Source organism: Macaca thibetana, chromosome 5 (genome assembly GCF_024542745.1).
Source record: "Macaca thibetana thibetana isolate TM-01 chromosome 5, ASM2454274v1, whole genome shotgun sequence".
Taxonomy (NCBI): domain Eukaryota; kingdom Metazoa; phylum Chordata; class Mammalia; order Primates; family Cercopithecidae; genus Macaca; species Macaca thibetana.
Genome location: NC_065582.1, coordinates 81,120,275 through 81,147,776, shown reverse-complemented (window position 1 = coordinate 81,147,776; position 27,502 = coordinate 81,120,275). Strand labels below are relative to the sequence as shown.

The following is a 27,502-nucleotide window of genomic DNA, read 5'->3' as shown; positions in this document are numbered from 1 at the left end:
ATGGTGGCTCACACCTATAATCCCAGCACTTTGGGAGGCTGAGGCTGAAGGATCACGTGACCCCAGGAATTCGAGACCAGCCTGGGCAATGTAAGGAGAGCGCGTCTGTACAAAAAATAAAAATGAAATTAGTCAGGCATGGAGGCACACACCTGTGGTCCCAGCTACTCTACTGGAGAGTCTGAGGTGGGAGGACCACCTGAGCTCAGAAGGTCAAGGCTGCAGTGAGCTGTGATTGCACCACTGCTCTCCAGCCTGAGCGACAGAATGAGATCTTGTCTAAAAAAAAAAAAAAAAAAAAAAAAAGTCTACTCTCATTAAGACTGCATTTTAGATTCTAAAATGAACCAATGAAATGACAGCCCATCTCTTCAAAGAGCTCATGTGTAAATAGGATTTAACTAGGTACAGTCAAATACAGGTGAATTGTCTTTCAGGTGCTAATTGGTGTAGCCTTTGATCTGCCTTAGTTGCTAATGGAGACTGGATCATTCGTTCTCCCTTAAACTGGGGAGAGAGTTAATACAAGCTGTGGCAGATGACTGTAGCTCTCCTAGAAAGAGGCTTGGAAGTCGTCTTCCCTGTCCCCTCAAGTCACGGGCAGGCCAGAGCCCATATATGCAAGAGCAGTTTTGCTGAGCCAGGAAGGGGAACTAATCAGGAAAAATGAGACAAGAGGCTGGGCTGAATGCCCCAGGCCAGGGAGCAGCCAGTTATAGAACTCCTTAGAGATGGAGTCTTTTGGGCCACAGGATGAGGAAGATGATGTTGTAGCATCCTGCAAGAGGCATCTGAGGCCTGGGTTAGCAGAACCTTCCTTCTCCCAGGCTCTGAGAACAGTCTGGATTTGGAATTGGAAGCAGGAAACACTCAAGAAGAGAGAGAGTGATCATGATATGTTGCAGGAGTAGTAAAGGAGCCTGTGATCTGAAAGGGAGGAAGAGGAGCGTGTGGCCATTTCGTGAAAACAGGGTTACTGAGAAGAGCATTGTGAGGTGTGCTCTGCACCTTCCTCTGTTGTGTGTGGTTTGTACCCCAACATTCTCAAAGCAATCAACTGGTCTCCAAGAGTGCTTCACTGCTGTGAACCTAATGGGACTTACAAGCCAAACAAAGTATAGGATAGGTGTCTCTCCTCGAGAAAAGGTTTCTACAAAAGAGAAACCTGGCTTGTAGTATGGTTCCTTGAGACAAGCAGCTACTGAACTCTTTAATTAGGGGCACTATTAAAGTGAATCTTGGACTACAAGTATGTTCTAAAGGGATGTCCGAAAGATGTCATTTTGGAAGTAAAGCATCTCTTAGACATTGTTTCATCAGGGTACAATTTTGCAGATGCACATTAAGGATTTGTGCTACACTTCCCTACATGTGCTTGTGTTGCACACTGAATGAGGGATAAGGCGTGTCCTGTCATTGGTTATATAAAGCTTCACCTTCATGAATATGTATGTTGAATGGGAAAGCTATAGGAGGCAGTGATGGAGTTACAGATCTAAATGTTATGCCACAAAATGGAATGCTGCCCTGACCACAAATGTCGTTTCATCAACATTAAGCTGCATTTAGAATGCTTTCTACTTTTAGAAGGCTTAAGTGCTTTGGAATTATAAGGCAGATTTAGATCAGTGATTGTATTTGAGCAAATTGTCATTATTCTTAAAGGACCTAACTAGGGGTGGGGAAAGCTGTTTTTCACTAATGTTTGGGTGTTGCTTTGCATCTTAAATCATGTAATTGGAGTGTTTCTTGTTTTACTTTTTGAAAACAGATTATTGTTGTCTTAGATATTACTAGAGTTTATAGCTAATTCTGAGAAGGACTTTTTTTTGGGTAAATTAATAGGTGTTTCTTAAAAAGCAGTTTCAGATTTACAGAAACAATAAGCAGAAAGTACAGAGTTCCCATAAGCTATACCCCTACCCCTCAGTTTCCTACATTAGTGTAGTACACTTTGTACAATTAATGAGCCAATATGATACATTATTATTAACCAAAGTCCATAGTTTAGAGTTCACTTTTTATATCGTACATTCTATGGGTTTTGAAAAATGTATAATGACATGTAGCTCTCATTGTACTACTATACAGAGTAGTCTCACTGCCCTAAAAATCTATGCTTTGCCTGTTTACTCCTCCCCAACACTCAACCTCTGGCAACCACTGGTTTCTTTACCGTCTCGCTAGTTTTACATTTTCTAGAATTTCATGTAGTTGGAATCATACAGTATACGGCCTTTTCAGATTGGCTTCTTTCATTTAGCAATTTATATATAATGTTTCTTCATGTCTTTGTAGTTTGAAATAGCTCATTTCTTTTTAGCACTGAATAATACTGCATTGTATGACATACCATAGTTTGTTTACTCATTCACCTATTGAAGGACCTCTTGGTTGTCTCCAGTTTTTGGCAGTTATGAATAAAGTTGCTTAAACATTTGTGTGCAGGTTTTTGTGGGGACAGAAGTTGTCAATTAATTTGAGTAAATACCAAGTAGTACTATTTCCTTGTCACATGATAAGACTGTTTAGTCTTACAAGAAACTGCCTTACCATCTACCACATGGGTGGATTATTTTGCATTCCCACCAGCAATGAATGAGAGTTCCTGTTGCTCCACATCCTCATCAGCATTTGGTAGTGTTAGTATAGATTTTAGCTGTTGTGTATGGTTTTAGGTCATTGTTGTTTTAAATTGCAAATCCCTAATCACATATGATATTAAGCATCTTTTCATATAATTTTTTGTCATCTATATGTCTTCTTTGGTGAGGCATCTGTTCAGATATTTTGCCCACCTTTTAATTAGGTTATCTTTCTTATTGAGTTTTGGGAGCTCTGTTTACATTTTGAATATGTCTTTTATCAGATGTGTGTTTTGCAAATACTTTCTCCTGGTCTATGACTTGTCTTTTTCTTAACAGTGTATTTCTTAGAGTAGAAGTTTTTAATTTTAATGGAGTCCAAATTATCAATTTTTTCTTTCTTTCATGCTTTTGGTGTTACATCTAACAACCTATTGCCAAACCTAAGGTCACTTAGATTTTCTCCTATGTTATCTTATAAATTAGTATCTAGATTCATTTTTGCACATGTGGAAGTCCAGTTGTTTAGCACAATTTGTTGAAAAGACTATCCTGAGAAGCAGCACTTTAACATGCAGAGAAACAGACTGGCTCTCTAAGGGAATGCTTAATTTCTGCTTGAGTCCCTCGTGTTCCTTCTGTAAACCTTTCATGAAGTTTCGTAGAATAGAGAGCCATGTCTATAGGAGGGTACAGTGTGTTGCCTTTCTCCTCAGTTATGTCTGAGAGCACTCCTGTCCAGCAAAACTGACTGCAATGATGAAATGTTCCATAATTTTGCACTGTCCAGTACAGTAACCATAAGCAACATGTGGCTATTGAGTACTTGAAAGGTAGCTAGTGTGACTGAGGAACTGAATTTTAAATTTTAATAAATTTAAATTCAAACTTAAGTAGCCTCACGTACCTTGTAGCTGTTATATTGGACAGTCCGGCACTAGAAAGTTAGAACAGATTTGAGAGACTATTAAATCAGTGTCTTTATTTTTCTCCTTCAACAAATACTTGATAATACTTACTATGTACTAGGAGATTTCTGAGTCCTGAGGATACAGATGAACTGCAAATTGTGGTTGAGTTCACTGTGGTCCACAGAATTAAAGTGACTTTTTAAAGATCACAATTGACTTTTTAAAGATCACAATGTCAGAGTCTAGATTAAAACCAGATCTCCTAATTGTAATAAATAGTTTTTGCCCATGGTCTTTTCCCCAGAAAGCTCCTTGGCTTCTTGTTTTCATCATATTTCCCTCTGCTCTCAATTAGAAAGTAGCTCATGAACTACATTATTCCATTGTTATTACATATTACAATTTAGCCAAAGTACCATGAAAAACAAAGTGGAAAATGAGTGTGTGTATCCCCACTGGAAAGAACACATGTGTGATATAGTTTGGATATGTGTCCCTACCCAAATATGTTGAATTATAATCCCCAGTGTTGGATGTGGGGCCTGCAGGGAGGTGATTAGGTCGTGGTGGTGGATTTCTCATGAATGATTTAGTGCCATCTTCTTGGTACTGTTCTCACAATAGTGAGTTCTCAGAAAATCTGGTCATTGAAAAGTGTATGGCATCTCCGCTCTCACTGTCTCCTGCTATGTGATGTGCTTGCTTTTCCTTTACCTTCTGCCATGATTGTAAGTTTCCTGAGGCTTCCTGAGAAGCCAAGCAGATGCCAGCGTAATGCTTCCCGTAAAGCCTGCAGAACTGCAATTCAACCTCTTTTCTTTATAAACCACCAAGTCTCAGGTATTTCTTTATAGTAGTGCAAGAACAGACTAACACAATGTGGTTACCTTTTCCTTATGCTTTTTTGTTTGTTTAGAAATGTGATGGAAAACTGGTATTGTTTACTATCTCTAAGCCTTTTTGAAAAGATAAGAATTATTCTTTACTTTTCCTATAGCAAGCTTTAGACTCTTTAGGGAGGTAAGGGAAAACCTCAGAGGTTCCCTTTCTGTGTGCTAAACCTCATCCTTCTATTGAAGATGCCATATTCTGAGATCAAGGGGCATCCAGGGTATCTAGCCCAGGAAGAGTGGTGTGATCACTGAAAATGACATTAGTAACATTCACTCCTTTCACTTTCCCTTCCTGTAGTACCTGAGGTGTAGCGTCTGACCTTGCGTGACTTAGAAGTCTGAGGTAAAAGCCTGTGGCTGCCCTATTTACATGGTCAGCATCACCATCCCATTTTGTGACAGCCCATTAGAGAGAGCTTGGGTGGTTTCTGAGGTTCCACTGGCAGGTCCTCTGATTTCCACCTCGATGCTCATCCAAATGCGTTCATGTTCCCAGCTTCTGGGGGCTTTGCTTTATTTTCCTTTATGTTGCTCAAGATTCAGTTGCAAAACATTCTACAAGTATACCCCCCATTTCACTTTCTTCTTCTCTCGCTCCAGTGATTGCAGTATTTTAATACTCTCTTTTATATGGACATCACCAAATAACTCCTGAATATTTAATTTCTTAGCTCCCGTTTTGTTATCTCTACATGTCATCCTCCCTCCAAGACTTAAAAGAAGACTTGAAAAAACTTTGCTTTGTGAAATAGGGGTTTATATAAATATGCTAATATGCAACTTGCTTTTTGATTGCTTGGAAGGAATGTTGGAAGCCTGCACGGTGTGGAAGTCTGTGGTGCATGCCATGCTCATGGTACACCTGGTGGAAGTCTTTGTAAGAGTTATGACAAGTGCAAATGATTCATCTTTCAAACAAGTTTCTCACAAGAGAAGCAAACTGCTAACTATGGAGGAGGCTAGAGTAAGCAACCTCTTAGAAATCTTAAGAACAAGGGCAACAAAAGATTAGGATAGAGGAAAATAAAAACTAGAGGACATGGATTGCCAATCAGGTAATCCAAGTAACTACCATCCAGTCAATGAGAGACTTGGATGGCTAGAAAGCTGAAGGGCACTGCCTAACTTGGATAGTTAACATAAACTTAGCTCTGGCTAAAGTACTCAGGTATAGCCATTCTGCTCATTCTGTTAACCTACTCAGGTGTATATTCTACAGGATCCTTACAGTTTTGATAATAACACTTCTGTATATCCTGGTGAGTTTTTCTGCCTCCCAGCAAATGTCCTGTCTCCCTGAGCAGAGGGCAGCTTCTCTATAATAACCCCCTCCCAAATTTGCTTCTATCTTAATTCACATTTATGAATTAAGTTTCTTGTTTTATTTTTACTTTTGGTTTCATTTCTATTTCAAAGACAGGATTTTCTTTGAGCATGAGTGGTAATCATAGTAAATATGTGCATTTTCCTTTATTTTTATCAACTATGTAATTAGGCTATATTTAACTGGAGAGGCTGACCTCTTTGCTACTTGGTGGTACATCACCACAAATGGCATCTTGCTAAAAGGAAAACTTTTAAGATTCTAGACCGAATGTCTTTATTTGCTTGCCCCACACACAGACTGACCAAAATGAAAAATGAGGTGTACCGTTTTTATCCCCAGAGCATAATGATATGAAACAATGTGCTTGTCATAAAATTTTTTTTTTTTTTTGAGATGGAGTCTCACTTTGTCGCCCAGGCTGGAGTGCAGTGGCATGATCTCGGCTCACTGCAAGCTCCGCCTCCCAAGTTCACGCCATTCTCCTGCCTCAGCCTCCCGAGGAGCTAGGACTATAGGTGCCTGCCACCACACCCAGCTAATTTTTTTTCGTATTTTTAGTAGACGGGGTTTCACCGTGTTAGCCAGGATGGTCTCGATCTCGTGACCTTGTGATCCACCCACCTCAGCCTCCCAAGTCATAATAATTTTTTAAAAGAGAATGTGACTATGGTAGCTATTTGGAAATGTGTTTTGGGAGTTTTCGTGTCATCTTTTCTCTTTAACTTTCTAATTATAATAGCAACTCATGTTTATTTTAGGAAATGTTATGCCTGGATAAGCAAAAGAAAAATTTAAGTCATCTAGAAATCTATTATCTGTTAGCATTTTGCATTGTCTTTCTAGTCACGTTTATGTTTACACATGCAACTTGTAAAAACAGGAGAAATAGGATCATACACATATCATTGTTTTGTACCCATGAATATATAGTGAACCTCTTGTCATTCCCCACTAACTGTGATAGGAGCATTTCATTCTTCCATTGTATCTACCCACCATGTTGTTTTTAACAGTCCCTTATTATTGGACACTTGTTTCTCATTTTTTTTTTTTTTTTTTTTTTTACTGTTATCGGCAATGTCATGGTTAATATGCTCAGAGCTAAATCTTTGTTCACATTCTTAGGAGGTTTATAGAATATAAGAAATATATTTTATAATAGCCCTGGAGAACAGCTTAGTAATTTTATGTTGGTATTTTAAAGAGCCAATTTAATATGTAGAAAAATGCTATCTCACTTCTTTGAGTTCTTTGCTCACTAGTAAGGTTAAACACTTTCTCACCTTAAATGTTAAAGTGTAAGAGTTTATTTTCTTTTATTGCAGAAGGTTTGAAGGCATTTGTTTAAAATTATTTAATTTTCACTGTTGTGATACCATATGACCTTCTTGTCATTGCTCATGACTTTAACCTTAGGAGGTTAATTGTTTGGATATAACAACTTTGTGTCATGAAAGAAAGAACAAGATTGCCAATTGTCTGAGCCATGGAAGACCTAACAGAAACTGTAGAAAGCAGTCCTTATGAGACAGAACTTTTTAATAGGTGTGTCAGCGTTTCTGGGCTTAAAAAAAAGTCCTGTTTCTTGGATATTTTAATTCAGTCTGCATTGGGCAGAGAGAAGTACAGAGTGGCCTTTCAATGTATTTTAAATTTAACAGTCTATAATTAGAAAACACTATTTGAGCTCTTATAATAAACTTTCACTCTGAAAGCACCCATCTAAATTAGTGGGTCATTCCTCCCCACTCCTTTTCTCCCTCCCCCTCAGTCACATCTGCCATAGCCATATCCATGGACTCTGCTTCTGTAATTTTCAGAGTTCAAACTTGTGGGTCACTGTTTCATAATATTAAATGGTATTAGTGGGACTTACTCCCTCTCCTTACTCCCCTTATAAGATTACTTCAGTGACTTCCTTATCTTGAGAGGAACTGACATGTGATTCTTTAGGAACACAGCTTATCTTATAAAGTGGGAGTTAGTCAGTGAACAAATATTTATAACCCTCAATTCTGTGCCAGAAAGACAGCAGAGAATCTGACACATATGATCCCTTCCCTCACAGAGCTTGCAGTCTGACTGGAAAGAGACAAGTAAATCTCTACAAATAATTGACCAAAGTTACAGTTAGCAAGCTGTTATGTCAGAGAAAAAGCAGAGAGTAACGTGGAGCAAGGGAAAGGAAACAAAATGCGGTCTGGGAGGGTCAAAAAAGGCTTCTCCAAGAACGCACAGGAGTTAGTTATAAATGCCATCTCTTGCTCTCTTTCCTTACAGAATGCTACATTTAGTGTACATGAACCGCAAGGGAATTAATCTATTTTCTACTCTCTTTAGCAATACTCCCTAGGTATGCAAATGAAAATACATTGCTATAGTTGATTAACCACTATAAGATTAGTACCATTTTTGTCTGAAGAAAACATAATTAAATAGCCTTAAGAACAACATACTTTGCCAGATGGAGTGAAAAAGGCTGATAAATCACTGGGACATCAGCTTAGTCACAGGACGGTGTAATAGCTGTGGAAATTCAACTTTATCATGTCTTCCATGTACAATATGGGACTATCTGAAGAAACACAGGTCGTTTTCTAGCTAAGGTTTGCACCGTATAACTAATCATTTAAAGAAAAGTTATCTACTGTCCAATTTACAGTAAAACATGGCTTAAGCATAATAGCTTTTGTAATTCATGAAAGTTCTGTGTTTAACTGTTAGTTGGAGCCTGAAATGACTATGACTAATAGGAATATTCTTCCAAGTTCTTTAATCCCCTGAGATGATTATAGCTGTTCTTTAGCCAGACAATGACTCTGAAGTCCATTAAACTTAAAAACATGCTTCTGGGGGAGTTGCTTTTCAATGCATCAGGTTACTTAGTGTTTTTATGTGGCTATATTTTGGCCATCTCCTAATGTTGGAGAATTTGTTTCAGAGATCTGGAACTGTCTCCTCCTCAGCTCTGGTTATCAGAAGCATGGCAGAGGGAAATGGAAGTAAAAGATGGATTGGAGATTTCTGGTGCAGTTGTGAGCCGACCATCAGAGTTGTATATTTGTATCACATTGCCTTGTCTTCCTACTACAGAAATTCTAGAGAGTTATGCCTTGGGATTTATTGAGAAATGCAGTGAAAAACTATCAAGTGACATCATATGGTGGTCTTCCCTGGTCTGCAGTATTGCTCATTGCCTCTTGTTTACAGGCCATATTAAAGCTAAGTGTCAAATGCTTTCTTTTTTCTCCTGAGGAACAAAATATGGTTCCCACTTGCCTTCCTCCTAACACATATGGAGATACATGCATTTTCTGTCTCTGAGTTTGGAAAATTTCTTCCCCTGTAACTACAAAGGAGTTGAGAGGCAAATATGCAGCACAGTTTTAGTCATTTTGCAAGATTTAACTAGTATACTCTATTTTAATCATTTAACAAATACATCTAATGCTTATTGTATACCAGGTGCTCTTTCTGATCTCTTTATTAGTATTAACTCCTTCGATTCTTTTTTTCTCCATTTATTTCTGCTTTGATCTTTATTATTTCCTTCTACTAGTTTTGGATTTGTTCTTTTTTGGTTCCTTGAAGTGTACACCATTAGGTTATTTATTTGGAGTCTTTCTATGTTTTCGATGTGGGCATATGGTGCTATAAGATTTCCTCAGTACTGCTTTTGCTATATCTGATAGGTTCTGGTATGTTGTGTTTCTGTTTTCATTTATTTCGAGAAATGTTTAAATTTCCTTCTTAATTTCTTCATTGATTGTTCAGGAGCATGTTGTTTAATTTCCATACATTTGCACAGTTTCCAAAGTTGTTCTTGTTATTGATTTTTAGTTTTATTCCATTGGATTCAGAAAAGACACTTTGATTTGATAGTGACATTTTTGAATTTGTGGAGACTTGTTTTGTGGCCTAAGATATAGTCCATTCTGGAGAATGTTCCATGTGCTGCTGAGAAGAATGTGTATTCTATAGCTGTTGGATGAAATGTTGTGTAAATGTCTGTTATAGGTCCATTTGGTCTACAGTATAGTTTAATTCCAATGTTTTTTTACTGATTTTCTGCGTGGATGATCTGTCCATTGCCAAAAGTGGGGTGAAGTCCTCTACTATTATTGTATTGCCGTCTGTCTCTCCCTTTAGATCTATTATTTGTTTTTATATAACCTTTGATCCTTTTAAGGACGTTGTTAAGTTAGTACTATTTATAGATGAGGGAACTAAGTCTCAGAGAAATTAAGTATCATGCCTGGAGCCACAATACTTAATCGTGGAGTCATGCTAAGTGTGGAGTCGGCCTTCAGAATCCTTGTTCATAAACATCAAACTTTGCTGCCTCTGCAGTGATTCGCTACAGGGAGCAGGTAGAACAATATTCAGTCCCAGGAGATAGTGTTCCCTCTTCCACTACACCTTGTCATCAAGAACCTCTCTCTGTGTTTACCTGCCTCTCTGATTCTACGTTAATCGTCTCACAGTAGTATTTTGCTGCTGTTATATAATTTACTTTATTCCTTTGTGAAATTATATATTCTACATATACTTTAAAATAAATCATGAACTTGTAAGATACTATTTAAAATGAATGTAGTCTTAATGTAACACCATGTTAAGATGTATACAGAAAGGGATTTTAGAGTAGTAAGCTTGAATTTGTTTTGCATTCCAGTATCTACCCTTTTGCCCATTCTCCTTTTTGACAAGAGCACACATTTTCAGCTTGACTAGATGAAAAGTGCTAGGTTTGGCTGTGTAACTGAATAAAATCTATAAGCTGACCATATTAGAAATATCATTAATACCATGCCCTAAACAATTGTAATTGTCCACAGACTTGAGTTAGAGCACAAAAGCAACTATCTGCTTTAATTTCGTTTGCATAGAGTGAGTGGGGATGGTAGGTGGAGTTGAGAGAGGGTAATAACTGGAGAAAGGTTCCAAGTGAAACAAGAAAAACATCCTCCAAGGATCAGGTGATCTTTCCAGAGGGATAAACATGTCCCACAGGGAGTGTAGTATACAGTATCTGAAGTGTAAACTGCTTATCCCTTTTAATAGGGTCTAGTAATGCTTACTGGAATATAGCATTTTGGGCCACTTGAAGTTTATTTCATCTGTTCACAGCATTTCAGATATTCTTTTGTTCTTCTATTTTTACAACAGTTTTACTGAGATATAATTCACATACCATAAAACTGGCCTTTTCAAATTGTACAAATCAGTAGTTTTTGGTATATTCAGAGTTGTGCAACTAACCCCACTATTTAATTCTAGAATATTTACGGCACTCCAAAAAGAAACCCTATACCCATTAGCATTCACTTTCCCTTCTCTTCGTCCCCCAGCCCTTGGCAACCACAAATCTGTCTTTATGGATTTGCCTATTCTGCACATTTCATGTAAATGGGATCATATAACATGTGGTCTTTGTGACTGGCTTCTTTCACTTAGAATAATGTTGTCAGGACTCATTCGTGCTATAGTGTGTATCACTCTTTATTCCTTTCCATTGCTCAGTAATATTATATGGGATTGCCACATTTTGCTTATCCATTTAATAGTTGATGGACATTTGGGTTGTTTCCACTTTGGGGCCATTATGAATAATGCTGTTATGAATATTTGTGTACAGTTTTTGCTTGGACTGGTGTTTTCATTTTTCTTGAGTATATACCTAAGAGTGACACATTTGTTCTTGAGTTTCTTCCAAGAGTTGAGTATTTTTGATTAAGATGGGATCTCAACTAAAAATCAATTTCTGGTTGCAGATGAGTGTACGTCCTGCAGTTGTTAAACATAGATTTTAATGAAATTTGTTAGGTAGTTAAAAGATATATATATATGCACTACCAAATCATATGCATATATGCACTGTTGGGTAGTCTCAGGCTGTATTCTTTGGATATTCATATTGTGGTTCTATGAACTGGAGACCTCTGGCCAGTGGCCTATATTTTGCTTCCATCCACAGGGCAAATTTCAGCTACTTAAAAATCCGTTGAAAGACTGCAGCAACTGTATGTATTTCAAAGCAAATCTTCTACCATTTAGTAGGTGGCAGATTATGCACAGCACATCAACCTAAGTTTCTGTGACACTTAGTTTGCCCTTTATGTACATAGTCCTTCTACTGTCCTATAAAGCCCTCTGCACTCTTTTTCCCTTCTCTATGCCTAGTTCACAATACTCTAGCCATGCTTGCCTTTCTGTTCTTTTTAAACCTTCCTGGCTCATTCCTGCCTCAGGGCCTTTGGATGAGCTGCTCCCTCTGCCTGGCTTACTCTTCTTTTGCAGCTGCCCCCGCCCCGTCCTCAACCCTTATTAAGTCTTAAATATCTCCTCAGAAAGGCTTCCCTGACCGCTTGCTCTACATCAACCACACCAGCCTTGCCCTGACTCTGACTTTTTTGAGCGGCATTGACTGGTCTTGTTTATCTGTGTGTTCCTGTGTTAGAACATGAACATCAGGAGGGAAGGGAATCTGCCTGCCCGCGCTACTCCAACTTTAAATAGGGGCTGGCAGGTGGCAAATATTAGTGGAATGAATGGCTGAGTAGTTGTTCTTGTCCTGAAATGTCAGTACCTATCAGAGCCAGTATTTTCCTGGCAACTCTCCTGGAGGGTCAGTATTGGAGAGCTCTAGGAGGGTAGCATCAGAGGGCTCTTCATTTCACCTCCTCCCCCAGAAAACTAGCAAAACATAGCATCAAAGCCTCATTCTCATTTAATCTCTGACTTTTCCTTCCCCTAGAGCTGTCATCCTGTGGCCCTATAACACTCTGCTCCGAAAGGATCTGCCAGAGACTGGGAGTGTTGACTGCTGCAAGGACCAAGGTGGGAATTACTGTGCTACCATCTGGAAACAGTAGGTTTGGTAGGTTTGGTGCTTCCTGCTGCTATAGCATGAGTCTAACTTGCATCAGCTGAAGATTGGCTGTCTATCAGTTATCCTGCAGCTTTGCTGCTATCTTCCCTTCTCTGGTTAAGACATTTCATAAATGTCTTAACTCTGAGAATTTTAATTTTATCCTCAGGACAGTCTTAAATTTCAAGCTCTTTCAGGTGAATGGATGTTTTCTCAGTCTTGGATTGCCGTTTTAAATGACAGCCAGAGAAATAGAGGTAACCCCAAAACTTCCTAACCTGTTTGCATTACTGCCAAAAGAGAGCACTCAATCAACTCTCTCAACCACGCCTTAAGAAAACAGAAAATCTTCAAAGAAATATCAGCCAGCCATGCACCTTTTAGCAACAGTACTGAAATTACTAGCAAAGTTATTCCGTTTTTTATAGTTATCTAAACCAAAATTAAAGAGCTGTGGTAGTTATACCCATTCTGTGCCCACTGAGGAGGAAGAGGCTTTGCTTGCTGTGGTTGAAGCAGTACAACTCAATTCACTGCCTAGAGTACTTTTAATTTTATTTCAAGTATAATTTTATTATTGAAAATAAAAATATTTGCATTTTTCGGTACAAAAGATTTTCTCTTTTCTTGCTATATCTCTGGGCACCTGAAGACTAGGGTTCATTTGACCCTGATGATAGCTGTTTTGGTTTTTTTTACTTTTTATCATTGCTGTTTAGTGTGGTGGTTGCCTAAAAAGATTTTTACCCTAAGATAGACACCAGGGCCGTGTAATCCCAAATTATTTAAAATAAATATTTGTGGGTAGTTAGTATTATTGAGCACAGTATTCTCTAACATTATTTGTCTTCTGTGAAGTTCACAATAATTCTAGGAATGTTGCTAAGGTTAGAATGCCTGTTTTGAGCTGGTACTAGGAATGGCAGCTATTTCCAAATATTTGACACCGTTTTGATATCTTTCCCTTTGTCTGGTGGTGGTGTCTGTCTCATTGAAGCTGAGTGAAGAAAAGAATTCATTTATTCCACAAATACTTACTGAACACTTTCTGTGCGCCAGGCATTCTTTTCAGTGTTGCAAATGAGGCAGTGAACAAAACAAAATTCTTTCATGAGCTTTAAAAAATCTCTTGAATATCCTCAGTCAACAAACCAGAGCAGGGAGACACCGAGGACTTGCCTCACTCTCAGGTATTCCGGGGAAACCCCCTTCAGGATGGCAGATGGACACAGGCAGGAAAGGAGAGAGTGGAACCCTGATTTGGAAAATAAAGCAGTCTTATGTTCTAATTTAATCACTGCAGAATTTTAAAAGCGTGTTAAAATAATAAACAACAAAAAAAAATGTGCTGGGTTGATATAACTTGGGCTTGAAAAATAAAGGATTACTTTTTTTTTTTTCCTTTTCAATGTCCCACACACTTGATGTAAGGATTACTTTTTAAGTATACCATTTTCGTACATTTTGCATTCAGGGTCTGCCCAAATTCTGCCCCCACCATCCTCTCAGCCTCTGTCAATGTCTAATGCATCCTTCGAATTTCTTTATGCATAAAGACCCCTTCATAACATAAAAGATAGCATACTATATTTCTCTGCAATGTATGCTTTTTTTCCTTACAATATATGGAGGAGGATTTAATAAGCGAGTACTAAGACACTTTCCTCATTCTTTTTTTAAAGCAGTTACAGAATAACAGAGTCCATTTATGGATGTTCCACAGTTAAAATAGCGATCTATTGATGGACAACATTCGGGTTGTGGCCAACGTTTGCTCTTAAACAATACTACAGTAAGTAACTGTATGTAGGTTATTTTGCATGTAGGCAATATATCTATATAAACTTGTAAAGTAGAATTGCAGGTCATAAGGTATATGTGTACTTTTAATAGATATCATTAAATTGCCTCTCTGAGAGGAAAGTTTTCTTTTCTTTTTTCTTTTTTTTTTTTTTTTTTTTTTTTTTTTTTTTTTTGAGGCGGAGCCTCTCTCTGTTGCCTAGGCTGGAATACAGTGGCACAATCTCAGCTCACTGCAATCTTTGCCTTCTGGGTTTAAGCAATTCTCCTGCCTCAGCCTCCCAAATAGCTGGGATTACAGGCACCCACCACTGTGCCCAGCTAATTTTTGTATTTTTAGTAAAGATGGGGTTTCGCCATGTTGGCCAGGCTGGTTTGAACTCCTGACCTCAGGTGATCTGCCTGCCTTGGCCTCCCAAAGTGCTGGGATTACAGGCATGAGCCACCACGCCTGGCCAAGGTTTTCTTATTACATGTCTGCTAGAAACCTGTGAGAGTACCTGCTGTCATCCGCGTCTGGATATTTTGCCAATTCTCATAGCTTAAATGCCAGACTGGGTTGGGTGCCTTGGCAATGTGTTCTTATAGCATCTTGAATTTTCAATTATCTAAACATTTATTTCCCTGTGTGATAATGATTTGTTTGTTTCTCCAACTAGACTGCAAGCTTTGTGAGGCTAGGGACTAGGTCGGTCTCCTTCACCTGGCTATAACAGACATTCACGTGTCTAATGAAGCTTAAATACATTTTCAAAAGATGAGACAATTAGTGGTAATTTAGCTCGCAGGTTATACAAGTGCAGTAAACTGGCTGCTGTCATAGATGGGGCTCTACTGCTCTTTAATTATTAGAAATCTTCAGTTACAGCACGGGAACAAACATTCTTCTTTTATGTTACTGAAATTTATATTAAGCAGGTAGTCAGCAACAAATTCAAGAGGTTAAATCCTCAGTTATCTGCTGGCAATTTGATTTCCCAAGACCTAGACTCGATTTTGAGAATCTGAAGAATAGAAAGCTTTCTACTTCCGGTTATGTGCATGAGCCAAAACATTTTACAGGGCTTCAGGAGGTCCACCTATCAACTACGAACCCCAGAGTGGGAAAACTTGCTTGAGAGATGTGGTTGAGGACTTGGAAATATTTTGGAGAGTGATTCAACCCCCTTATTTCTTGCCACTAGTAATTGCAGTCTACAGTTAGCCAGTTCTAGATAATGAGAGTATTCTTTTCTTACGTCGGTTCTGGACTTTGTCTGGTGGAATTCAAGAATTTTTTAATATGGAAAGATTTTTTTCCTTAAATATGCCTTTCTAAAAGAAAAATATTTTGGAGGAGATAAAGAATTAACATATGCTTAAGTTGAAAACCTTTGCTAAGTAAACTCATACCCATTTTATAGTTGTTAAAGTGAAGTAATTCATATCTATTTGATTTTTAATAGTACTTATGAATATCAGGCATACTGAAACCCCAAGGTTAGGATGAATATTATTGGATGAAAGGAAGAAAAAATAAAATTTTCTAAACAATTTTTGTGTCCTCCTGTCCATAAACATTAAATAAACCTAGAACTCAGGACTTTCCCACTAAGATTAGGAGTAACATTTAAGCACACCCTACATCTTATTTTCTTGTTTCTATAGCGGGCATGTCCTCTGACAAGAAGAGCAAAAATGAAAGAACAACAGAAACCCCAGTATTGGGGCGGTGGCGGGGCAGCTTTTTTAAAACCACTTTTCCTCCTCTGAATATTTAATGCATAGAAATGATGAGAAAGTAGCGGAGACATAAAATAATAGAGGAAAAGCCATGACTGTCAGAGAATGTATAATGGAATGCAAGCCCAGAGTGATTTGTTCTAGACTTTTGGCTCTTAGAGTAACCCAGGCACACATGCTAACTTAAATTTGAAGATGAAGGTTAGTAAAGTGACTTTAGCCAGCTTTGCTATATATTTGTATTCACGACGGTATTGGAGGGTGAACCTCCTTGATTCTGAAGCTACTTATATTGTGGTAATCAATTCTTGTTATCAAAAAAAGGGACAGATATGTGAATATGTGGGAGAACTAATTCTTTTAGGGATGACAAGTAATTTCCATGATACCATGTAACTCCTTTCCCTTTTATACGTAAGAACCCTGTAATTAGCTTTGTCTTAAAAGTTTTTTTTTTTCAAAACTCTATAGGAAAAAGAGTAGCCTATATTTCAGCTACAAAGGATCTGTTGATTCTCTGTACAGCATAGTGCCTTTTGAATGCTCCTGACTTAAAGAGAATGACTGAAGGGGCCTCTACCAACAGTGAGAAAGTGGAAAGAACAGTGTCAAGTTTAAGCACTAAATCAGCAGTCTAGTGTTGGGAGGATGTTGTGCTGAATAGATACCTGCCTTGTGTCTGACTGTATCTGTGCCTGAGTTGTCTTCATCCTGCCAAACACAAACAAGTTACTAGGCAACAAAAGTGATTCAGATGCTCTGAACACCTCACTGAATGAAATGTCTAACCACGATGTTTCCAGGAAATGCCTCCTCTATAAGTCACTGGGTAGCCTGATAAACATTTGCACGTGCTCTGAGGTCAAGTGACCTAGAGCTTCTAGCCTGTGTGTTATAAGGGGGGGCCAGCTAATGTTTGAAAGAATGCCACCTTACTGGGCAAACATGGATAGTTTGCTTGCTCCTACGTGGTAACTATGAGGAGGAAGGGTTGGGGACAGGGCTGGGAGAAGTGCAGTCTCTCCCCAAAAGAACTCACCAGGATGGAAATCCATTGCCCTTAGGTCACATCTCTAATTGTAAAAATAGCCCAAGATCCCAGAAAATCACAACATAGCATAGTTACCCAGGAGCCTGGACTCAGATGCATTCAAATCCTACCTCTGTCACTTGTTAGATTTCTAACTTCTCATACCTCAGCTAGGGGCGATTGTACCCCATACAGTAGTTGTGTGTATTAATGTTAGTATTTGGGAAACACTAGAACTAGTATCTGTCATAAACTCTGGGGATGCATTAGCTTGCCCGCCATGCTTTACATAGTTCCTTGAGAGGTGGGGGCTGAATTGTGAAGAAATGAAGAAAAAGAGAAGTGAGGTCTTTTCCAAGGATATATTTATTCTTTTATGATTTCCAGGACTGCAATCATAGAAATTTTAACCATAAATCATTTAAGGAATCTCTTCAAGGTCTTTCAGCACTACATAGTTTGAGAATTATGTATCAAAAAATGACCTCAGGGCTATGCAGTGGAAAGGCCGTGCGCTCATGGAGCATTGCTTTAGGGTTTCCAGTGGATATGTAATGCTCTGAAGCTAGATATGGGTTTTTGCTTTACTGTTTTTCCCTTCTATTATATCCCCCTTTTTATATAAGATATTTTATAATAAAAATGCAATCACAGAAAGTAAACCACAGTAAGATGAAATTTTGGGGCTCTGCGTCACATATGGAAACCATAATTATACAGACACATTAGTGACTCATTTAGGAAAAGAAAGGTACCTGAAGCTCTCTGGGAAAGGGTAAGATAATTCTGGTGTCTTTGAGTGTGTGGGCTGCCACATTCATTCAGCTGCTATTCTAGGGCTGGGCTGCAAGTTCTTGGCTAGTGGCCAGGAACACCAACACAAACAGGACATGGACTCTGTCCTTGCAGCTCATAACCGGCAGAGGAGATAGCCCTGTGTAAGCAGTGAGCTTTAAAACCCTGTGCTGGGCTGAAGAGATGTATAGGATCATAGGTATGGGGAGAAAGCCAATGACATTCAATCTCAATCTGATCTTTAAGAGTTCTAATTTTGCTTGAATTTATTTTTGGAAAGGAAATCAGAATGTTAGAGAATTGTGTTGGGAATGTGTCACCACATGCCAGGCTAGTGGCTCTGCAGTTCCTGAGCAGTGTTTTGTAGTAGTGACTAAACCCTGCTCTGAGAAAGTGATGACATTAGGAGATGCAACAGAGAGTAAAAGTAGTTGGAACCTTTCTTCCTGAACTTGCAGTCTCTCTCTCTGGTTCTGTCTTTGCTGACTGAGAGATGGTGGTGTTTCCCAAGGAATTAGTTGGCCTGAAAGTCAAAGGGATGAAAAGGATTGGGGAGTGACTCTCAGGGTTGCCTCAAAAGCCGGTCATAATAGTTAATTTGAATTAGGTAGAAACTCTGGTCAGTTGTACAACATAAGTACATGACGTTTTATTCAATAGCCATAAAGATTTCTTTTAAAATATGTGTTTTGTGTTTTGTTTTGTTTTGTTTTGTTTTGGAGATGGAGTCTCGCTCTGTTGCCCAGGCTGGAGTGCAGTGGCCGAGTGGCCGGATCTCAGCTCATTGCAAGCTCCGCCTCCCGGTTTATGCCATTCTCCTGCCTCAGCCTCCCGAGTAGCTGGGACTATAGGCACCTGCCACCACACCTGGCTAGTTTTTTGTATTTTTTAGTAGAGACGGGGTTTTACCATATTAGCCAGGATGGTCTCGATCTCCTGACCTTGTGATCCGCCCATCTCAGCCTCCCAAAACGCTGGGATTACAGGCTTGATCAACCGCGCCCGGCCTAAAATATGTGTTTTTAATTGACAAAAATTGTATATAATAAGGTGTATAACATGATATAATGATTTATTTATTGCCAACATAATGGCCTCATGACTTAAGGTTAACTTTTCAATCTCTATAAAAAGTAAAGGAGAAAGCCCATTGAACTATAACATTTCCCAGCTTTCCTTGAAGTCACAATATATAAAGTGCTTCACTGAATTTAATGTTGAAGGTAGAATCCCTGTTTTATATGCAGTCTTATGCCTTGAATAACTTTCTGTAAGTGTGTGTTGGTTTGGGGAAAATGCATTTAAGTTTGGTTTATTTTATAAAGAGCCCAGAGGTGTTTCTATTTTATTACAATTTACATGAATTTAGATTCTCCATCTTTCATCAGATATCTTTATGTTACTTGGTGGAAAACTGTATTAACATTATTTGTAAAATATCACTGAACACACATAACATTTTCAAAAGCAGCCATAAATAATGTCTCAAGTGATTCAAATAAAAAAGCTTCGATAGAATTCATGTTGTTTACATTTGCTTGTTCCAAAAAGCATTTGAGATAGGAATTTATAGTTTTAATTAACAAAATTCTAAGACATAATCAGCTGCTTTCTCAAAGCTATCTGGCTTAGGAGTGTATGTCATGTATGATGTTAAAACTGGAATAGTCTGCAACCCAGAACAAAATATACAATCTGGGATTGCTAATCTGTTACAATAGAGGTCTCATCTAGCTTAATACTGTAAATTGTCTACCTTTAAACATGAATGCTAATGGAATTTATAGTCCAACTTTAAATCAAAATATGCAATTTCAGATTACTTGGGATACTATTATATTTCAATTTTAGGTATTTTGGAAAAGGCCTTTTAAAGCACCAACTATTTATAAATACTAACCAGTTTATACTAATTGGTATTATATTATTTCCTAATTTTGAATCTGCATCTGTATAATGGTCAGTTAGCATTATAAAGCATAATACTTTTTTCTGTTCTTTCCTGTTGGTCTCTGAGCTTGCCCAATAACTTTTCCATTGTTTACCTTCTAATTAACGTCTCTTGTTCTAGGGAATATGACCTTTACCTACAACTTTATAAAAATATTTTCATTCTCTTTAATGCCTTATTTCTTCTCTAATAAACTTGAATCAGGAGCTCTCTTCATTAAGATCTTATTTAATTAGTTTCAGTCCTGGTGGAAGCCTCCCCTGCACCCCCATAGTCTCCTCTTGTTCCATTCAGATGCTTTAAGTAGTGACTAGAACCTAATGGGTGATTCTTCCATGAATGTATTTTCCTTTTCATGTGGCTTATTCTAACTGTGTGATTGCCACAAGAAATAAAAGCATAAGATCAACTATGATATGCCAATGGCCAATCATTTAGCATAGCCCCTTATTTGAGAATGTGATAGGGGTAGGACAGAAGAAACTAAGAACCTGGGAGATTGCATTAATTCTCATCAAGTGGCAGAGTCAGGTTAGAACCTGGATTTTAGGATTCTAAGATGTTACAATGTACACTTGACCTGTGTTTAATTTGCTTCTGAGATTAGCAAGGGCATGTTGTAGGGGCCATGGTTATTGAATAAACTTTTGTTATTTATTAATAGTAAATTCATATGGATATGTTATCCACAAATTATCTGCATCAAGCTAAATAAAAATACCAAGTTAAAAAAAGACTCTTGGCTGGGCATGGTGGCTCACACCTGTAATCCCAGCACTTTGGGAGGCCGAGGCAGGTGCATCACCTGAGGTTAGGAGTTGGAGACCAGCCTGGCTAACATGGCAAAACCCTGTCTCTACTAAAAACAGAAAAATTAACCGGGTGTGGTGGTATGCACCTGTAATCCTAGCTACTCAGGAAGCTGAGGCAGGAGAATCACTTGAACCTGAGAAGCGGAGGTTGCAGTGAGCTGAGATCAAGCCATTGCACTCCAACCTGGGCAACAAGAGCGAAGCTCTGTCTCAAAAAAAAAAAAAAAAAAAGTGTTTGGGAAATACTGATTTCTTATATGATGGGACCAATCTCATGGTGGTGTTCTGAGCACTAGATCATATGATGGTTAGTACATTCTTTATCAGTAAATTACCTTACCCTACTTCTTTTCTTTCTGTGAGACATGGGATTTTTATTTACCTTTTTAAACTTTCTTTGGTGAGGTCACTAACATATCTTTTATTTCTTTCTTTTTATATAATGATATATTTTTATATGGCCAAGAGTCGTAGAAATCTGTAAAGTAATGGTGTTACACTGAGAAAACTACAACCCAAGATTGCAAATTACCGACCCAGGATTAATCATGACTTGTTTGTGGCCAAACTGAGAGAAAGATTCTGGTCTCTTGACTTCTGATCCAGGGCTTTGTCATGGCACTATCAGTTTTTAAACTTCTTTAGCCATGGAACCCATATTTCAGATGAGATTTTGGGCAACCCTTCTAACATAGAAAGAAAAGCAGAGCTCCTCAAGTTGAAAGGAGATGGAGGCCTAAAGACATATGCACATGGTCTCCCCAAGACTCTCTGTACTGTAATATACTGCTCTTGACATAGTTCACAATACAGATGAAGGGTTTACTCCTTCTCTCCTCCTCCAAGTATGGTCTAGTTCTTTTCTGGAGCATTTCTGTCCCCTATATCTGAAATGAACGTAATTGGAAAGGTTGGAGGAGATACTGACCCAGCCTGGGAATTACATTTATAAATGCAATGCCAGTCTTCCCAGTTGATTCTGGAACATTTTTCCTGTGTGTCAAGAGGAAGCAGCGGGAGAGATGTTGCTATGAGAATCCACTGATGTTTGATGTTGGTTCTTCTGACATAGCAGGGCTGTGCTATCCCATTTCCTTTTCTTTGCTGTAAGAATTCACCCTGAAGGTGTGTGCTCATTTATGATGCTTTTCCCAAGGACGGGTAGAACAGCCTGCCGAGTCAGAGCTACCAAAGTACCAAATGCTGGTTTCACTGCTTACTAGCTGGTGACCTTGGGCAATTCACTTAATATCTCTGTGCTCATCTGTAAAATATGGGTAATAATATTTAATCTCATAGAGTTGTGGGGAAGATTAAATAAGATAACCAAAACATTTAGAACTATAGTGTTTGGGCAATAGTAAGTACTTATGAGTGTTAGCTATAGCTCTTATTCTTAAGTCTAGGCTATATAAATTTATTTTTTATTTTTTTACATGGAACACTTCACAAATTTGTGTTATTACCCTTGTGCGGGGGCCATGCTAATATCTGTATCGTTCCAATTTTAGTATATGTGCTGCCGAGTCAAGCACAGGCTATATAAATTTAAATCATTAATAGGATACATGGTCAAAATTTTTAAACACTTGGAAAATATTCCAATCTAGTGTTGTTAAACTGAAATAAAAATATATTTTTGGCAGAGGAATATAGCATAATAGTGATAAAGCCCAATTAGCTTTGCATGATCACAATGTTGATGAAATTGTTTAAAGTGTATATTTTTAAATACTTTTCCAAATAAAAGCTTAAAATAACAACAAAGCCACAATATAATAATCACTTGGGTTTGCAATATAAATTAGATTGTTAAAGGCTTGGAGACATTTTCACTTTTACTTAGTTTTGCATGATTTTATTGTAGGTAAGGAAAGCTGCACAAAGTGGTCAACCAACATTTCCTAGAAAACTCTTTTTGACTGTCGATCTTCAAATTAAGGTTTCTGATTGCACATCAGTAAAAACCTCTGCAAAGAAAGTGTGTATTTAGGCCATTATCTGTTGAAGAGCAATAATGCCCTTGATGAGTACATTCTTGTTCTTAAAGTTGCTGCCAACCAGGTGCGGTGGCTCTTGCCTGTAATCCCAGCACTTTGGAAGGCCGAGGCAGGTGGATCACCTGAGGTCGGGAGTTTGAGACCAGCCTGGCCAACATGGTGAGACCCTGTCTCTACCAAAAATACAAAAATTAGCTGGGCATTATGGTAGACGCCTGTAATCCTAGCTACTCGGGAGGCTGAGGCACAAGAATTGCTTGAACCCGGGAGAAGGAGGTTGCAGTGAGCCGAGATCGTGCCACTGCACTCCAGCCTGGGCGACAGAGTGAGACTTTGTCTCAAAAAAAAAAAAAAAGCTGTCATTTTCAGAATAAAATGAAGCCTTTTTCTGCTCCTGTAACTGTAGGATTCTGAAGCCCTATTTTGGAGTTAGGATTTTCTTTTTCCACTATCCTTTTTGTACCTGTCTTTATCACATCCGGATATGTTTCACATGTGAAAGCTTTATGATTATTGAATATTATGTTCAAGTAATTTTGTGTATTTTCTTACTATTGGCAGCCTTTGAACAAGTCTGATTTGCACTTACAGAACACCATTTTTAAGAGATTTGTATAATCGTGCATGAATATAGGTCAAAAGGTAGCCGTAAAGAATAGTAGCCATACCATGAACATGTTGGGCACAAACCACCCAAGAGGGGAAGGTTGGTTTCTTAAGAAGCAGAATGTTATAAATTGGTGTTTCTTTTTAAAAAGGAATTTAGGGGAGAGGGAACACTGGGTTTTGTAACCCAACTGGGTAGCAAGTGCTGTATTTGAAAGTTCATTTCTAGGTCCAGTAGCACATACCAGGAAGTTGTAGCAGGAAAGGTTTGTTGGAAGATGTGACATCTGCTGAGACCTGAAGCATGAGAGGCAAGTGTGTAAGCAAGTGGATGGGGTTGGGAAGAAGTTTAGGCCGCTAAAAAAATTATACATAAAGCTTGATAAGAGGGGATATTGCATGTGAAATGAACAGAAATTCAGTAAATATGGTGGAAGTGCAGGATTTAGGGAATAGAAGAAACTAGTTTCAAAAATCGAGGCTAGAAGTGAAGGTAGGGGCCAGATTATGAAAAGCCTTGTAAGCAATGCTAAGAAACAGTAGATGTCAGAAGGACATGCCACCATCTAAAAAGCAGTCTTGAGAATAAGTAATTGGATAAAGGTGACCTGACTAGGTATTTGTTTTTTAAGGAAATTGTGTTAATTTTGTTAGGTGTAAAAATGGCATTAGGGTCATGTTGGGAAAAAAAGAATCTCTATCTTACAGATTAAATTACATGGTCTCTGAGATTGCTTCCAAAAATACATAGTAGAGGACAGATTAAGAAACAAAAAAGATTTCCTGTGATAATTGTTATAGCTAATGGGGTTCACTGTAGTATTTTCTACTTTCATTGTGTTTGAGATTTTTTTTATGAATTTTTTCTTAAGTCAAAATAAGCAATGGACTTTTAGGTCATAGGGAGCCGTTTAAGGTCTTTAACGAGGTCAGTAAAGCAGGAAATAGATTAGGAACAAAAGCAGAGAGGAAGGGAGTGCTGCATTAAATACCATGATTGTGGAGCTGTCAGTTTTCCCTTGTGTAAGAATGTCCATCTTTTTATATTTTCTTGGTGAGCTGTTCTCTATTATCTATTTTCTCTTAATACTTTTACTTTGTACTCTACTTGTAAAAGTACTAGTAATGCCTGCTATTCCTAATACTTTATCAGCCTTTTATTTACAAAATAATCTTGTATGTGTCTTGTTAGTGGATGGATTGAATCCATTTAAAATTTGTTGTGGCTGTTGATTTGTTTGGACTTACGTCTGTCCTCTGTAAGTAAGAGATGTCTGTGAAAAGAGAGCAGAGGTAAATAGATGGGAGGTTAAAACGGACAGGATTTGGAGTGATTTTCAGGTGAGCAGGGGCGGGAGTTTGAAGTTGGATAATAGCTAACATTTATTTACTCCGAAGACCTGATTGGATGGTGGTACCATTTACTGTGATAAGAAATGGAAGAGGAGGTGTCTGACTGGAAGGAAATGGCAAGTGTGTTTTGGTACATGAGTTGTAAGCATCTGCTTTTTCTTTGTTCTTAGAGCTATGAACTCTTAGATGGAATTCATTATTTTCCTTTAAAGATACCCCCCATTAACCCATAATCACTTTTGCCATTTTTAAGATTGCCTCTAAGGTATCTTAACCAGGCACATTAACCAGAATGTCATTTTTGGTCTCGTTTGGTTTGGTATAAGCTTTGGAAATGGGCTCCCAATGTCCTATTCTTACCGATGCAGATTATGCTGTAAGAGATAATTTTAGAAACAATAAAAACAACTCATTTTCTAGGCTGTTTCTTTGTTTCATGGGAAGCAAAGAAGTATAATTCTTTGATATTTTTAAATATAAATATTTGATAGCATGTTTATATTTTAAAAAGCAATTAAAGTGATTATTTATAGGCAAGCACTTTTATTTATATAGGGTCATCAATGACAATTAGATTTAATGGAAATAAGATTAACTATAAAATTACATCTTTTAGCTTCCTAATGCTAATTGAACATTGAGTTTGTAATGTTTCCTGACTACCTCTTGGCATTATGTTCAGGTTTAGAGACAGCGATTTTAATCATCCTGTGTTTTTCTAAGCCCATTTCACCCTTTAGAAAACAGTTTTGATCATAGTTCACTCCCATGGATAGACCAGTGCCAAACCAAATAGGATAACTACTTGGCTGATTTTCTATTCACTGCTGATAGGTGGAGCTTGGCATTTTAAAAGGCTATTAACAGAGAGACTGTTTTACTTCTTTCTGATTTTATTTTCAGGTTTGGTTTTTTTTTGTTTGTTTGTTTTGTTTTGTTTTGTTTTTGAGACGGAGTCTCGCTCAGTCGCCCAGGCTGGAGTGCAGTGGCGCAATCTCGACTCACTGCAAGCTCCGCCTCCCGGGTTCACGCCATTCTCCTGCCTCAGCCTCCCAAGTAGCTGGGACTACAGGCGCCCGCCGCCATACCTGGCTAATTTTTTGCATTTATTTTCAGTTTTTATATACCCTAGACGTTTTAAAAATTCCTGTTAAGTTATGTATAACCAGTCTTTTTCCCATTTTATTTCCGTCATTTGATTTTCTTTTCACTTTTACATCTACCTGGCATATGGTTTTACTAAACTTCAAATGTTATTTCAGGCTGTTTTCTAATCTGTAAAAGTTTTTATCTCTCATTGTTCTTTTTAAGTGACTTCTGCTTGGGAAGGGGGGAGAAAGCAGTTACTAATCAAAAATGCCTTGAGGACAGGAGCCAGCTTCTCTTCTGCTGCCTTCCTTAGCACTTAGGACCCAATTCTGCACAGAACAGGAGGACATAAATAATTCTGTCTTTGTTGGCTGTCTGTTTATTTACTTTACCTTCTAGGCTATCAGCAATAGTATTAACAATTGCTACATATTTAACCGGCAAGTACTGATATCTTGAGTTTGGTCACTGTTTTTCATTCAACCCAGGGTACAGTTTTAAAAGTTTTCTGTACCTGTAGCTTCTGTCCCATTTACTTTAGATAAAATTGAAAAATGTCTGCACTGAAGGTCAAATTCTGAATTCTTGTTAGATATTTGATAGCTTTAACTTTTATGTCTCCACATAATGCTTTTGTTTTTATCTTCCTCTGCTTATAATATTGCATCTTTAGCCTTTTTTAAAAAGCCTAATATGCATTAAACACTTACTTAAAAAAACAGCACTGGGATGATCAATTAAATAAAAGTCCATTATGACTAGTGTAATTAGAATACTATACACATGCTATTTTGATCTATTATAAATGGAAAAGAACTCAAAGGTAAAAATCCATAATTGAGTAAGTATGGGAGCATTTTCAGAGGAATCTTTTTAGTTTTAGAAAGTTATATTAGTACAGGTTTCTAGAGGGCATTTACTGTAATTGGATCTCAGTAGGTTGGAACATTGATGTTCCTGATGTTCTTTTGACTTGATGGTGCACTGATTTTTTTTTCTGACAATGGTTTTTCATTTAAAATTTTAAATTGAGTGTTTCTCATAAGTCTGGTGAGCCTAATTTGAATAGTCACCCTGTTACTTTAATGTCCCATCCTGCTTTGTCTTTGTAGCACTTTTAATCTTTAATTACTGTTGTCTTACATTAGCAGAATTCAAGCTCCATGAGGGAAGTGACTGTTTTAAAACTGTTGTATCCCTAGAACAGTGACCAGTACGTAGTTGGCACTCACTAAATATTATTGAATGAATAATTATTTTAGCCAAGCATAGTATTGTGCACCCTGTAGTACCAGCTACTCAGGAGGCTAAGGCAAGAGGATTTCTTGAGCCCAGGAGTTACAGGCTGCAGTAAGCTATGATTGTGCCACTGCACTCCAGCCTTGGTGACAGATTGAGACCCCTTCTCTTAAAAAATAAGAACAACTTTTGTCTTTTTAGGCAGCAAAATTAAAACATGCTGCTTATTTTTTCAAAGCAAAAAAAAAAGATAAAAAGTGAAGTAAATGTTCCATGTAGTATCACCCTTCCAGTAACCATGTAATTTATATAACACAATTTTATTTATATAATATACATTTATTTATAATGCAACTAGTCCCATTTTGATGGACAGTGTGGTTCTGGTTTTTTAGTCTTACAGATCCAGAATCACTTATCCACAATTTCAAAATCTGAACAGTAGTAGAATTACTGTGTCAAAATATAAAAGCATTTCTAAAGCTCATCACATATTTACAAAGATATTCTCAAAAGAA

General features: G+C 37.8%; 1 protein-coding gene and 1 non-coding gene across 10 annotated transcripts in view; one reads left to right on the top strand and one right to left on the bottom strand.

Annotated features, from left to right (window-relative positions):
• Positions 1-27,502, top strand: part of SGMS2 (sphingomyelin synthase 2) — a 90,793-nt gene that overhangs the window by 20,558 nt on the left and 42,733 nt on the right. For 2 of the 9 annotated variants that reach the window (XM_050791015.1, XM_050791019.1), the window contains exons 2-3: positions 12,474-12,556; positions 14,273-14,379. The gene's annotated coding sequence lies outside the window, so the exon portion shown is untranslated. Of the gene's footprint in view, positions 1-12,473; positions 12,597-14,269; positions 14,380-27,502 lie in introns of all 9 variants that reach the window. The other 7 variants (XM_050791020.1, XM_050791021.1, XM_050791023.1 and 4 more) reach the window with 6 other exon arrangements.
• LOC126955813 (U6 spliceosomal RNA) lies at positions 22,128-22,232 on the bottom strand. The gene has a single exon (XR_007726106.1). It is a non-coding gene; the product is annotated as a U6 spliceosomal RNA (small nuclear RNA).